Source organism: Oreochromis niloticus, linkage group LG18 (genome assembly GCF_001858045.2).
Source record: "Oreochromis niloticus isolate F11D_XX linkage group LG18, O_niloticus_UMD_NMBU, whole genome shotgun sequence".
Lineage (NCBI taxonomy): Eukaryota > Metazoa > Chordata > Actinopteri > Cichliformes > Cichlidae > Oreochromis > Oreochromis niloticus.
In genome coordinates, this window is record NC_031982.2 from 32,677,542 (window position 1) to 32,689,710 (window position 12,169).

At 41.4% G+C, this 12,169-nt stretch overlaps 1 protein-coding gene across 2 annotated transcripts in view; it reads right to left on the reverse strand.

Moving 5' to 3' along the window:
• The window catches only part of adcy8 (adenylate cyclase 8 (brain)), a 137,309-nt gene that overhangs the window by 49,926 nt on the left and 75,214 nt on the right, over positions 1–12,169 (reverse strand). The window lies entirely within an intron of this gene.

Consider the following 12,169-nt stretch of genomic DNA (forward strand, 5'->3'; position numbering starts at 1 on the left):
GTTATTTTAATTATACTTTCATGAGGTCACCAGCATGCAGATCCAAAAAGATACAACTGATGAATCATTTACTTATTCATTTAAAGGCTATTAGCATGATAGATGCCCATACCAGAGCTGAAACTGGAGTAAAACACAGAGTTTCATGCAGGCTGTGTGAATGTGCCTGCACATAAATGTCCGACCTCAAAGCAACTATGTGTACTTTTTAAGGTCCAAAAAAGGTTTCACATATGTACCAAAGGTGTTAAAATACTTGTCGGCAAAGTTTTGTCTAAATTTTAAATGTCTCTAAAACTGTAGGTAAAACATAAATTTGACTCTTAGATGTTTAGGTTTTACCGTTTAAGCCAGCGGTCCCCAACCTGTTTTGCACCACGGACCGGTTTATGTCCGACAATATTTTCACGGACCGGCCTTTAAGGTGTCGGGATAAATACAACAAAATAAAATCAGTACCAAAAATCAAAATCAATACCGGTACCAAAAAAAGAAGATTTATTCATAACAAACGGGAAAGGCCCAGGGAAACCGAGTTAATGATAAAAATGATAAAAACCCTGAAAACCATAAATTTCACACCCAAGCCTCAACTCTCGCAGCCCGGTACCAAACGGCTCACGGACCAGTACCGGTCTGTGAGCCGGGGTTGGGGACCGCTGGTTTAAGTCATGTGGTACACATTTATTACAATCTGACATTCACTCTGTATCACTGGCAGAACATCACTTCACAGCAAGTCAGTTCTGGGTTTCAGTTCAAACACATTAGTTTTAGGATCCACGTAGAAAATGTGAATTAGCCTCTGTTTAGATATGAGACACATAAAGGTTCAGTGAGGCTAGAAAAGTGTTTTAAAGATTGACACACTTTCAGTGTCTGTGTGAATAACAATAACACTGCAGACTGTGCACCTTTTATTATAAAAGGGCCGTTTTTGAATCCTTGCATCAAGGTACAAAATAAATTGTCCCCTGAGGTTTAAAAATAGTTACAAACTCAAGGCTACAGTTAAGTTACCTCCTTCAAGGGTAAAACTGCAGCACTTCACAGTGACAAGCTGTTGAGTGTCATTGTAACAAGGATCAAGGATCGCTCGCAGGAAAAAGGAAATTAACCTCTTCCTCACGTCCTTTGGTGTTTTGTCTCTATCGATGACCTCAGCCTCCACTTTGACTCTTTCTCAGCAAACTGGGAGCAAAAGACAAAACGCTGTACGGCCCATCCTGACGTAGATGACACGTTCGCTCTTAAGGTAAAAGCGATGAAGGTCACACATGAGGATCAGAGTCATTTTCTCAGGCCCATTGACATTAGCTACCCACCATTACCCGTGAGTCAAAGTAGCCACATATTACAAATTACCCTTTGAAGTGTTTGAAACCTGTGGAGCTGGCAGCCATTAATGATGATGGAGACGTAGTCAAATTCAACATGTCTCACCAATTCTGACCGATCCAACGTCTCACCTCATCTCGCTTCATTCAACACATTAACACGCGACATCCATCGTGCTCAGAGAGATCATTAAACGTTCATTTTCAGTCTCTAAATGAAGGTTCTCAAATAAACACCTTCATTAGCTGATGCCTCTTCTTCTGTGTTTCATGTCAGGGCTCCTCTGACCATCATTACATGCAAATGTGAGTCCAATCAGAGCTACCTGGAGCTTATAAATGAAGGCAATTTAGAGGTCTATGGGACAGTGCCTCATGATTCATGAGAAGTAAGATCACTTTTCACTGTGAGATGAAAGATTCTCACGTCTCACAACCACAGAGTGAATGTTTTTATTAATTATTCATTATAATTAATAATAAATAAAACTTTACATATATATATATATATATATATATATATATGTATATATGTATACATATATATATGTATATATATATGTATATGTATATATATATATACATATATATGTATATATATATATACATATGTATTATATTTTAAAGTCTGAGGTTCTTGCTGGAAATGCCTTTATTGGTGAAATGCCTGCATTGAGGTAAACCTCAGATTACAGTGACGGCAATCCTTCCTATTTGTGTTTTCCTGGGTTCAGCCGAGAGTCAAAGTGTAGCTGAACTATCGACCGTGTCTGACTGCGTCAGGCTTCGGATGTGTTTCTGGAGAAGTCCTGTTTAATGACGAATGTGCTTGAATCTTGTGCAGCTCTGGAGTATCTTGTGTTCTGCTGCTATTTTTAGATCCTGTGTGCTGTTCCCTCGCCTTTTACTTGTGCCTCTGCACAGCACACTGGATCTCCTTCAGAGTTTTGTTGTGGGCAGCTAGGCAAAAGCCAAGATTGTGTTGGTGCAACTCCTGTTTTCAGTGGGCTCTGACCCACCACACAGCTCACATTGTTTCCTTTGATTTATCTCACTCGCACACTTTAGGCTGTTAATGTGGAGCGGCACATCGAGAGTGTCACCCAAGCATAGGCCCCGTTCCTGCCTTTGAGCTTGGAAACTGTGACGGTCTATTTACTTCTCTGCAAATTGTGAACTGTTTTTCTAGTTGTCACTTGAAATGTCATTTATTTTTTCAGAAATAAAAGAGCTTGCACTTAAACCTAGCAGGTAGGAGGAAATGAGGTGCAAACTACAAGCATCAGGAAAAGTTCTGTCTGCATAATAAAAACCACAATGGAGAACAGTGACTGTGAGCTCAGCCCTGTTCGCTCTCAGCACACAGTGAAGAGATCGGAACTGAAACTGAACTTGAGCTCAACATTTCATCTTTTGCATATGAATGAAAACACATGGCCTTTGTGTCAAATGATTAACATATTTGGAGCGGCTTCACTATAATGAGGAAACTGGCTGATGAGCATCAGCTACGCACTCCAGGCCCAAGACAGGTGAGGTGATGGTATGCAGACTTTATTATCAGTTAATTTCAGACTAATCTCAGCTCATATATGTGGGAAAAATATACAGACGATATGTCTGAATGTGACATGCTCCATACGTCTGTTAAATAGAGACAGAGTCAGCTGTGATGCTTTAAAGCACAAACTCAGATCAGGTGTGGGAGTGTTTTATTTCCACACTGTGATTTGGGTGTAAATGCCATAAAATGCATAAACAAGGCAGCACAGAAGTAACAAAAAGGCTTATTGACCCGTAAACTGATAGAAATCATTACAGGAAGAGACTAGAGCGTGGTTTCTGTTCTGAGCTGCACGAATCCAGATCTGACTAAATCGGTGCTTTTTCAAACTAAAATGACCCTGGATGATGGCTGACCATGCAGCAAGTACCAGGGGGCTAAAAAACAGACGTTTAAACATCAAACTTTACTTCAGAAATAAATTTTGTTTACAGCGTGACACAAAAAATGGTTTGGGTTTACTTTAAATACTTCCCCCTTCATAACAGCTGCACAGGGATGACTTTATTTATCACATGCTGTTTTAATTTGAAAATCCTTTCTCAGGTTATCATGTTTACAAGAGTTTCAGAAAACTTAACCTTTAACGTCTTGATGCATTCTCAATCATCCAGGAAAGTAAATCTCCAAAAGTTGATCTGGACGCTACGTCCAGATGAACAGAATCAACTTTTGGAGATTAACCTTTAACCTTGACAATGAGTCCTTGTTACTGTGTTTGCAAAGTTGGATGCCCCGCCCACCAACCCACCTGCTGTCTGTCAGCCTTTTAAAGCCGAGGTGGGGTTATATTTATCAGTAGCAAAGATTGTAAAACATCTGAAAATACCAGTGAAAGTCCAAAGTTTAAAATTTTCCAATGGCATCCCAGTGGGCCAGACTGGAGACTTTGCCGGGCTGATTCTGGCCCCCAGGCCTTTTGTTTGACACCTCTGCTAACTAAAACATCAAGCCGTCACTTGGCAAACCTGTTCATCACTTAACCTCCAAACATCGGAGCCAGGAAGAAATGAAACAGAGATGAGCTCCAATGATAATAATGCAAAACTGCTGAAAACCTGCAGCACTGATAATGTAACGTTGTGTTTTATTTTGAAAGGTAAGGTTCTCTTGATTAACTCTTTTCATCCTGTTCACAAGCATAAAAAACATTTGACTACTCCACTCTTTATCTTTGCACATGCAGCCCAGAGAGACTCAAATGTCAGCTTGATCAGAATACATGAGAAAAAAAAAACGCTGGGTAGAAACTCACTGACTTTATGCAGAAAAAACGAATACGAGCTGAAATTCATCATCACACTGTTAATTTATCATCAGTGCCTGGAGCTGGATGTTTCTTAGCTTTTCCTCTCTTCAGAGGAGAATCTGGATTCAACATGAATCCCTGTGAAGTTTAAAGGAAAGCTGTGAACATTTTAAATATTTAAAACAAGGATTTCCACCATCAAGCGATCAAAGCCACAAAAGACTTTTCTTCTCTTGTTACGCATACCTGTGTTTCCAGAAACTGGATGAAGCTACATCATTTTTTATACAAAAATCTGTGATGGTAGACGTGCTGTGTACTGCCAAGTTTTCCTGGTATTTCAGTCCACTGTCTGACCCTCTGCTACCTGAGAAAACTCCATTCAAAACACAAAACCTCTTCTGTAAAAAACAAGTATCGCAGAAAACATCCACATCAGAAATCTCTGCACTGAATCATACTTGTTATTAATCTCTTCCACAGCGTGTCTTTTATTCTGTCTTCCTTCTCTCACCCCAACCAATCACAGCAGATGGCCCCGCCCCTCCCTGAGCCTGGTTCTGCCGGAGGTTTCTTCCTGTTAAAAGGGAGTTTTTCCTTCCCACTGTCGCTAAAGCGCTTGCTCATTGTGTTTTTCTCTTTATGTATTATTGTAGGGTTTTCCTTACAATATAAAGCATCTTTAGGTGACTGCTGTGATTTGGTGCTGTATAAATAAAAATGAATTGAATTAAATTGAAATCTGAATCTATTACTTCACATTCCACAATAAAGATAGCGAGCCTTGGTCTTCAGCTAATGAGAGAGGAACTGGGAGGGGGCAGGGCTTTGAGCCGTGCTGCTGTGATTTTTCCTGGCATGCACATCCCTCAGGAAGTCTGCAGCCTAAAGGGCAACCGCTTCTGGATCTGGCATTCCCCGTCTTTGGACTGGCTACAGTGATTAGTCGTCGAGCAGTGTTTGGCTGTATCAAGCCAGTGGGGGTTACATGTATGTACACATTAGTAACAGAACACACTGCTGCAAAGACCAACATATGACAACAGAACAGGGACCATTGTACTTATTCAAACTCCCTTTTACACTGTTGTTTTGTGGTATTGATGTGACGGTGTGCCCTTTCTCACAAAGTATTATATCATTTAAAACATTAAAGTGGCAGACATAAATCAGCAGAGGATTTTCCCACAAAAGTGCCCTAGCCAAATATCGTGTATATATGAAAGATGGATGTAGCCATCGTTGCATCACCAGCTGATTATTGAAGTCTGAGTTTTCACGCCTCGAGCTGAGCATCATAACATGACCTGGGTGCTTTCCTGTCACCAGCTTAGTGGTTTTGAAACTAGAGGAAACAAACCTGAACATTTAGAGCAGCATGATGACGTTTTTGCTCATATGCATTTTTGGTCCATGTTTATTAATGAGCCTCTACCGGCACTGCAGTGTATACATGACTTAACATAAGGAGAAGCTGAATATGTCGTCTTAAGACTTTTGATTACACACTGCTTTGTAGTTGAACTGGCATGACTTAAATCACTACAGCAGCACTGAACACAAACTCCGACTGATTCTAGCCTTCGGCGAGTCTTTAAAGTGAACATGCAAACAAGGTAGCGAGAATTAGGTCAAGGGAGGAGCGTCTAGAAAGAGATCAAGCTGCCGCGCGTCCCTGTCGGCTGAGCCACCTTTCATTTCAAATGCAGACGTGAGACTTGAGCAGAGCTGAAATGAAACATGAAACTGAACCCATTTCTTTCTGGCCTGGATTTCACAGAGCGGGGACTCGGAGTAACCGGGTCGTCTAAGGAAACGCACAAGCTCCTTCAAGGCGAAAGCACTGCGACGGTGCTGTGCATCACGGGCGCCGGCAGGTACACAGTGAAGCATGAAAGAGGTAGAGACAGAGCCACTGAGTCGGCGCAGAGAGCCCACACGGAGCTCCGAGTACGATTTCAGGGCACGGGACAAATCTTCTGGGTTTCATGATAGCAATCAGTCCCGGATGGACAATAGCTCCCATAATCACAGTGACACACAGGATATGATGTCATTTCTTCAGTGGCTATCTGTGTCTTACGCAATAAAACACAGGATAATTGGAAGATAATGGTTGGCCGCAGATTCTAAATCCTGTTTTTATAAGAGTGATCAGCACAGAGCTGTTACCTGCTGCTTCAGTCAGCTGCCTGTGAAATCGGTGAATCATCTGCTATTAAGTGTTATTGCATGTCTTCAACCAGCTGTTTACAGTTAATGGAAGCTCCTAGTGCCCATGTCAGTGTGAAAGCTGCTGTCAGCGTCCTGGCTGAATAAGAGAAGCATAAAGTCAGATTACTGCAGGCGAGAGAAGTCAGTCCATTCAATCTTAGCATAAGAGTCAAACATAAGCTGAGTATTTCTGAGTGTTTTTGTTTAAATATCAGCTACTAACGCAAGAAAAATGAGCTTCTAAGCTAACGGGACAGTTAGATTTGAGTATACTTTAGTATAGTATACTTATTTTACTTTTTTAAAGTTCTGACAGTTTAAGACGAGATAAGGACAAACAGAAGAAATGCAGCAGCTGCTGTTGTCAAACTTCCTGGACTTACAGATCTCCTAGTGTGAGTACACTTAGCAAGGTGCCGGGCCTTCATGTGGATTCTCTGAATCACTGCTAGAGGGATGGACACTATTGGGCCACAATTATTCCCATATTCTGTGTTCTGATGGTGGCGGTTGGTCCAAAATCTTCTATAGATGTTCAGCTGGGTTGTTAAAGCCACAGCATATGATTCACATCACATCTGATTCACTGACCGTGTGATCCTTGGTGCTATATTCCTCCTGGAACAAATGCATTCCTGCTTTCTCATTCTCTGCCTTATTAATTGTTGAGGAAAGGACTAACCCTCACTCACCCATGAAACAGGTTATAAATTCATTATATTTGGTCTCTAATCTAATCCAGTAGTTCTACTCTCATTTTAGTAAAAATATATTTTAAAAATATAGAACTTATGTGTGGGACTTGAATCATGGCTTCTCGCATGAGCAGCAAAATGACGTTTTCAACTTTCAAAAGTGGGAAATATTAACTTCGTGCACATGGGCACAAATGAATTGATACTGGTCTGGTCTGATACAGAATAATGTTCAGGTAAATGAAGACAAGTGTCCATAAACACAAATGAATTGATTTAATTTCACGACTACGTCAACCACTGCCACCCGACTGTGTCGGCTCATTTCTACAGTACTTATTTCCCTGCACCAGAGAAGCTGTGGCCACTTAACAAGATGGTGATTAATTTCCAGAAACACTGACCATGTGGTGGCGAGTCACGTTGACGCCGATTATCGGCCTTCAAATATTCACGTCATAACAATGGACGCAGCCAAAACATAACTGAACTCTTCTTGTTGTATTGCAGTCCCTTTATTTCCTCTCTGACTGACACAGGCGTGCACCAGTATCGTGCCAGCCAAATCAGACCAATAGGAGTGAAGGACGGGGGTCACAGAAAACCAGCAGTGAGAACTCGAGCTCCAAGGAAAGCAAAGCAACAGAAAATAAAAGTGTTTTTTTTTTTTAAAGAGATGCTTTGAAACTCCTCCGAGGAGCCTTTGATATGCAAAGAGCCACTGTTTGAATTGACTTCTCTAACAGGCTTTCATTGTGCCAGAAGAAAAAAAAAACCAAGTGGCACTTTTCAGAAAAACCATTCCTCTGCATCCAAACACACGCTTACATCAGACGCTATAAACTCCCGCTGCATTCAGCCTCGTATACACAGGAGGAGATGCAGAGTTTGCTGTCAGCTCGTAGCTGCAGGAGATGAAACAATCAAACTGCAGCTCTGCACATTTGGCACACGCTGAGAGCCCAGACACATTTCACTGTTTACATAAGGTGCGAAAATATGGCATTACCATCGCATGTTGTAACAGCACTGTATTTATAAAAACGTGTAGAATATACAGTGTTATACTGCAATCTGTTGTGACTGGACTTTTAAATACATATTATGATTTATAATGGTACGTATTATAATACTTGTAATGTATAATTTATGACCTGAACGTCCATGAAATCAAAAGGAAATTGTCAAGTTTGTGTTTAACTTTCTTGAGTGCACTCAATCACAGCCAGCCAGACAAGCACACGGGAACTTTAATCTGTCTATTCAACTCAATTTAATTTTATTTATACAGCCCCAAATCACAACAACAGTTGCCTCAAGATGCTTTAGATTGTAAGGTAGACCCAACAATCATATGACCTCCTATGAGCAAGCACGTTGGCGACAGTGGGAAGGAAAAACTCCCTTTTAACAGGAAGAAACCTCTGGCAGAACCAGGCTCAGGGAGGGGCGGGGCCATCTGCTGTGACCATTTGGGAAGAGAGAAAGAAGACAGGAAAAGAAGTCTATTTTCTAACAAGGAAAACGACGACATAGAGCAAAACTACGTTCCGAGTACAAAGCACAGAGAAAATCAGACAAATAACAAGGGAGGGAAGAGAACAACTGCAGTAAATAAAAACACAGGAAGTCAAACAGGAAGAAACTAAAAGAGACAAAGGAGAAAACACAGACACTGATGCGATCCACACGATCCACAGCCTACTTCTATAAATGTCCTTTAAACTTTTCAAGTTCGACTGTAAATTAAATCCTCATTATCTCCAAGCAGAGTTTTGAAATGGCCCGGTGATGTGTTTAACATGAAATCTTAAGCTAACTGTTTGGCTAACTGCTCGCCTTCTCCAGTTATCCTGTTGAAACGTGAAGCTCGACGGCCTGGAGCAGAAGCTGTAGGAAGGCACCATTCAGTTTGTGATGGAGGAACAACGAGTCCTCGCCAAGCGGCATGTTTGTGGTGCTGGGTGTCGGCCAGCAGCGCTGGACACAAAAAGCTCGTCCAATCAAAGCAATCTGGGAATGCAAATGTGGCCTGAGAATGCACTCTTAATCCCCCTCCCATCATTATGCACGATGACATGTCTTTGTTTGTGGGAGGACAGCAGATACGTCCAAGTATGCGTAAGACAACGGTCAGAGTTTAATCTGCTGCAGAGACCGAGCACCCTCAGCTACATCAACACTAACACACTGTCAGGTGTAATACAGCAAAACAAGCTCACATTCATTTACTGTGATATATCAGACGCCTGGAAGTAACTAAATAATATGTGTTTACAAGGAAACTCCACAGAACCTTTCCAATTACAAGAACAAAGAAAAAGATCAAATACAGACGAGGACATAAAATGACTTGAATGAAGTTTAAATATTTCAGCCTTCAAAGATGGGCAGCAGCTCAGTCAGCAGTGGTTACACTGTGATAGTACACAGAAAAATACATACGACATGTGAACAAAATGTAAACTTCAAAGCTAAGGAGACATCATAGTAACTGCACCTCCTCCTCCGAGATGAAGGCCAGAACGAAACCCAACAGCTCGACACAAGTTTCACGACGCTGATACTAACGTGCTGCGTTCATGCTCACTAATCACCACTTTTACTTTACCTTTCACATGAAGTTCAAATGCAACACAGAAGAGCTCTGAATTTTTCATTTCTCCATCGCATCATATATAAAAATCTGAAATCTCCACTTTAAGGCAGATTGTGGCCGATCATCAACAAGTGTGGCCTGATTACGACCCTTTCAGACAACAGAGGCATCGACTGAGAATAAAAAAAGAGTCATGCATGAGCAGAAGACTCTACTGGCTGTTGAGAGTTGTTGCCCCCCCCCATATTACTCCAGTGTGCAGAACTGTAAAGAGGACAAAACAAAGGATGCTGCTGGCGTCACAGAGATTCTGACTCATCTGAGATTTTTATTAGATGCACCCGTGGTATAATTTCTAAATCCTACGTTGGCTCGTTCTCAAGCAACCACAAACCGGGGTGTCCACGCCGCCCACCCAGCAAGGTGACGACAACGCCCCTTTAGTCTTTTACAGCTGAGCGCTGTGGTTGGTTGTGTCTGTCAGTCATTAAAAGACAAGACTTTATGACTCTGTCGTTGAAGCATTCCAGGTTTACTTTTCAAAGACATCTCTGCTCTCAAGCGTCTGTACTATTGGATATAGACATCACATGCATTCAGCAAAAAATATCTGGGGTGTTTTTAAAACCTCATTTAACCATCAGTTAAGCTGATGGTTAATTGGTCCTGATTCAAATCACTGCAGAGCACAAAACACTGAGAGAAAGAGAAAACAACATCAGAGGCAGCCCAATGATGTCGCACCAATTAAAGCAGCATAAGAGTGGGGTCGTGGCAGTTTCAGTGCAGGTCACGCTGGTATTTAATTCATCAAAAATGTCTCATATCATCTTCAAATGCAACATAGTCCAACAACTCAAGAGCAGATTAAGAAGTTTCCTTTAAAAAGATCTGCACGATTTACCCGAACCACACAGCCTCGCCTTCGCCCATGAAACTGGCAGCACACAACACGTAATCCTGCCTTTAATTCAATTCAGGCTCATTAAAGCAGCACAAATCACAACAACAGTCACCTCAAGGTGGCTTTATACTGCAAGGTAAATGCCCAACAGTGTTCACAAGACACAACAATCAGACTTTACAGCTCCATCATGTTGCTTCATTGCAGTTGCACGCCTCTCTTTTCCTCAGTCTATGACTGTATAGCTAACCGGTGTGTTAGCTCCTTATAGAGGCAAAAGGATCTGTCGGCACAAAGAAAACTGCATTAAACGATACAGTAAAAAAACAAACGATGATGCATTCATCAGCCCGTGTGTCTGATGTTTTAAGGACGTTTTTCTAACATATGTTTAGATATTTCCTGACAGGAAACTCTCTGAACACCATTTGAAACTGTCACAAACATCCATCAGCTGTTAGTTTTTCTCCCTCTCCCTTCCACATTGTTCAGCAAAAAAAAGAAAGAAAATGTGAAACAAGCTCAACCTTCAATCACTCTCTCCAAATTCAGCCGTCTTAGACAAAACACGATGCCTCCGGGGGCTGATTTGTTGTCACAGGCAGACAAATGAAGAAGAAATGAGGAGGATGTTTAAAATGGGCCACACAATCACAAGCTCGTCATCTGAAAATAAAAAATAAAAAGAAGGCTGGCGCGCAGCGATGCGTTACCACAGTAACACATTTTCTCTGCAGAAAGCTGTCCACTCGTTCCCAGGAAAACAAACCCCCCAAAAAAGGACAAAGCAACCAACAAACAGGCGAAACAACTGAGAAGATCCCATGCACTGTAAACAAAAACAAATAAATAAATTAAAAAACGCCCACCGTGACAAAAAACTTCATCCTGCAGTGAGACTCAGTTAAAGCAAACAAGCTGTCCAAGAGTATTCTAGTTGTCCAAATATCATCAGGAAAAAGGAAACAGAAGTTTATTTCCTCCCATCTACTTGCTTCGTCTGGCATCTTCACTCATTTCTGGGTCCAAATGCTTCAGTTCCACAAAGAAAACAAGCACAAAGAATTGAAAACAGGCCAAATTTAGCTCCAATAAAAAGATGCGTGTGGTTGTTCTAACAGGTGTTACAGTAAAGTTTAGCATTCAGGCATCGATGAAACAAGGATTTACAAAGTCGCTGCTTTAACTTTGAATCTAACATCGCTGGAAAACTTTTCTAAGTTTAGCTTATGTACAGTTTTGATATGACGTGCAGTCCTCTGACAAACTAGGCACGCCATATGATTAAATAGCTTAATCAACAAACTTTATTGATAATAACTGATCAAATGATCAGTTTCTGTGGATAAAATCTGTCCCACTCTTCTTTGCAGCATCACTTCAGGTCCTGGTTGAGGTCCGGACTTTGGCTGGACCATCGCAACATTTTCTTTTTCAGCCACTGCTGCTGTGCTTGAGATCATTGTCCTGTTGCATGACTCACTTTGGGCCAAGCTTTAGTGAACAAGCCCAAATCAATACCCCTGCAGCACCGCGCTGACCGTCTGTACTGTGTGAAGTGCTATGGCCAAACGTCTCCACTTCCAAACAAGCCATATTTGTTCAGT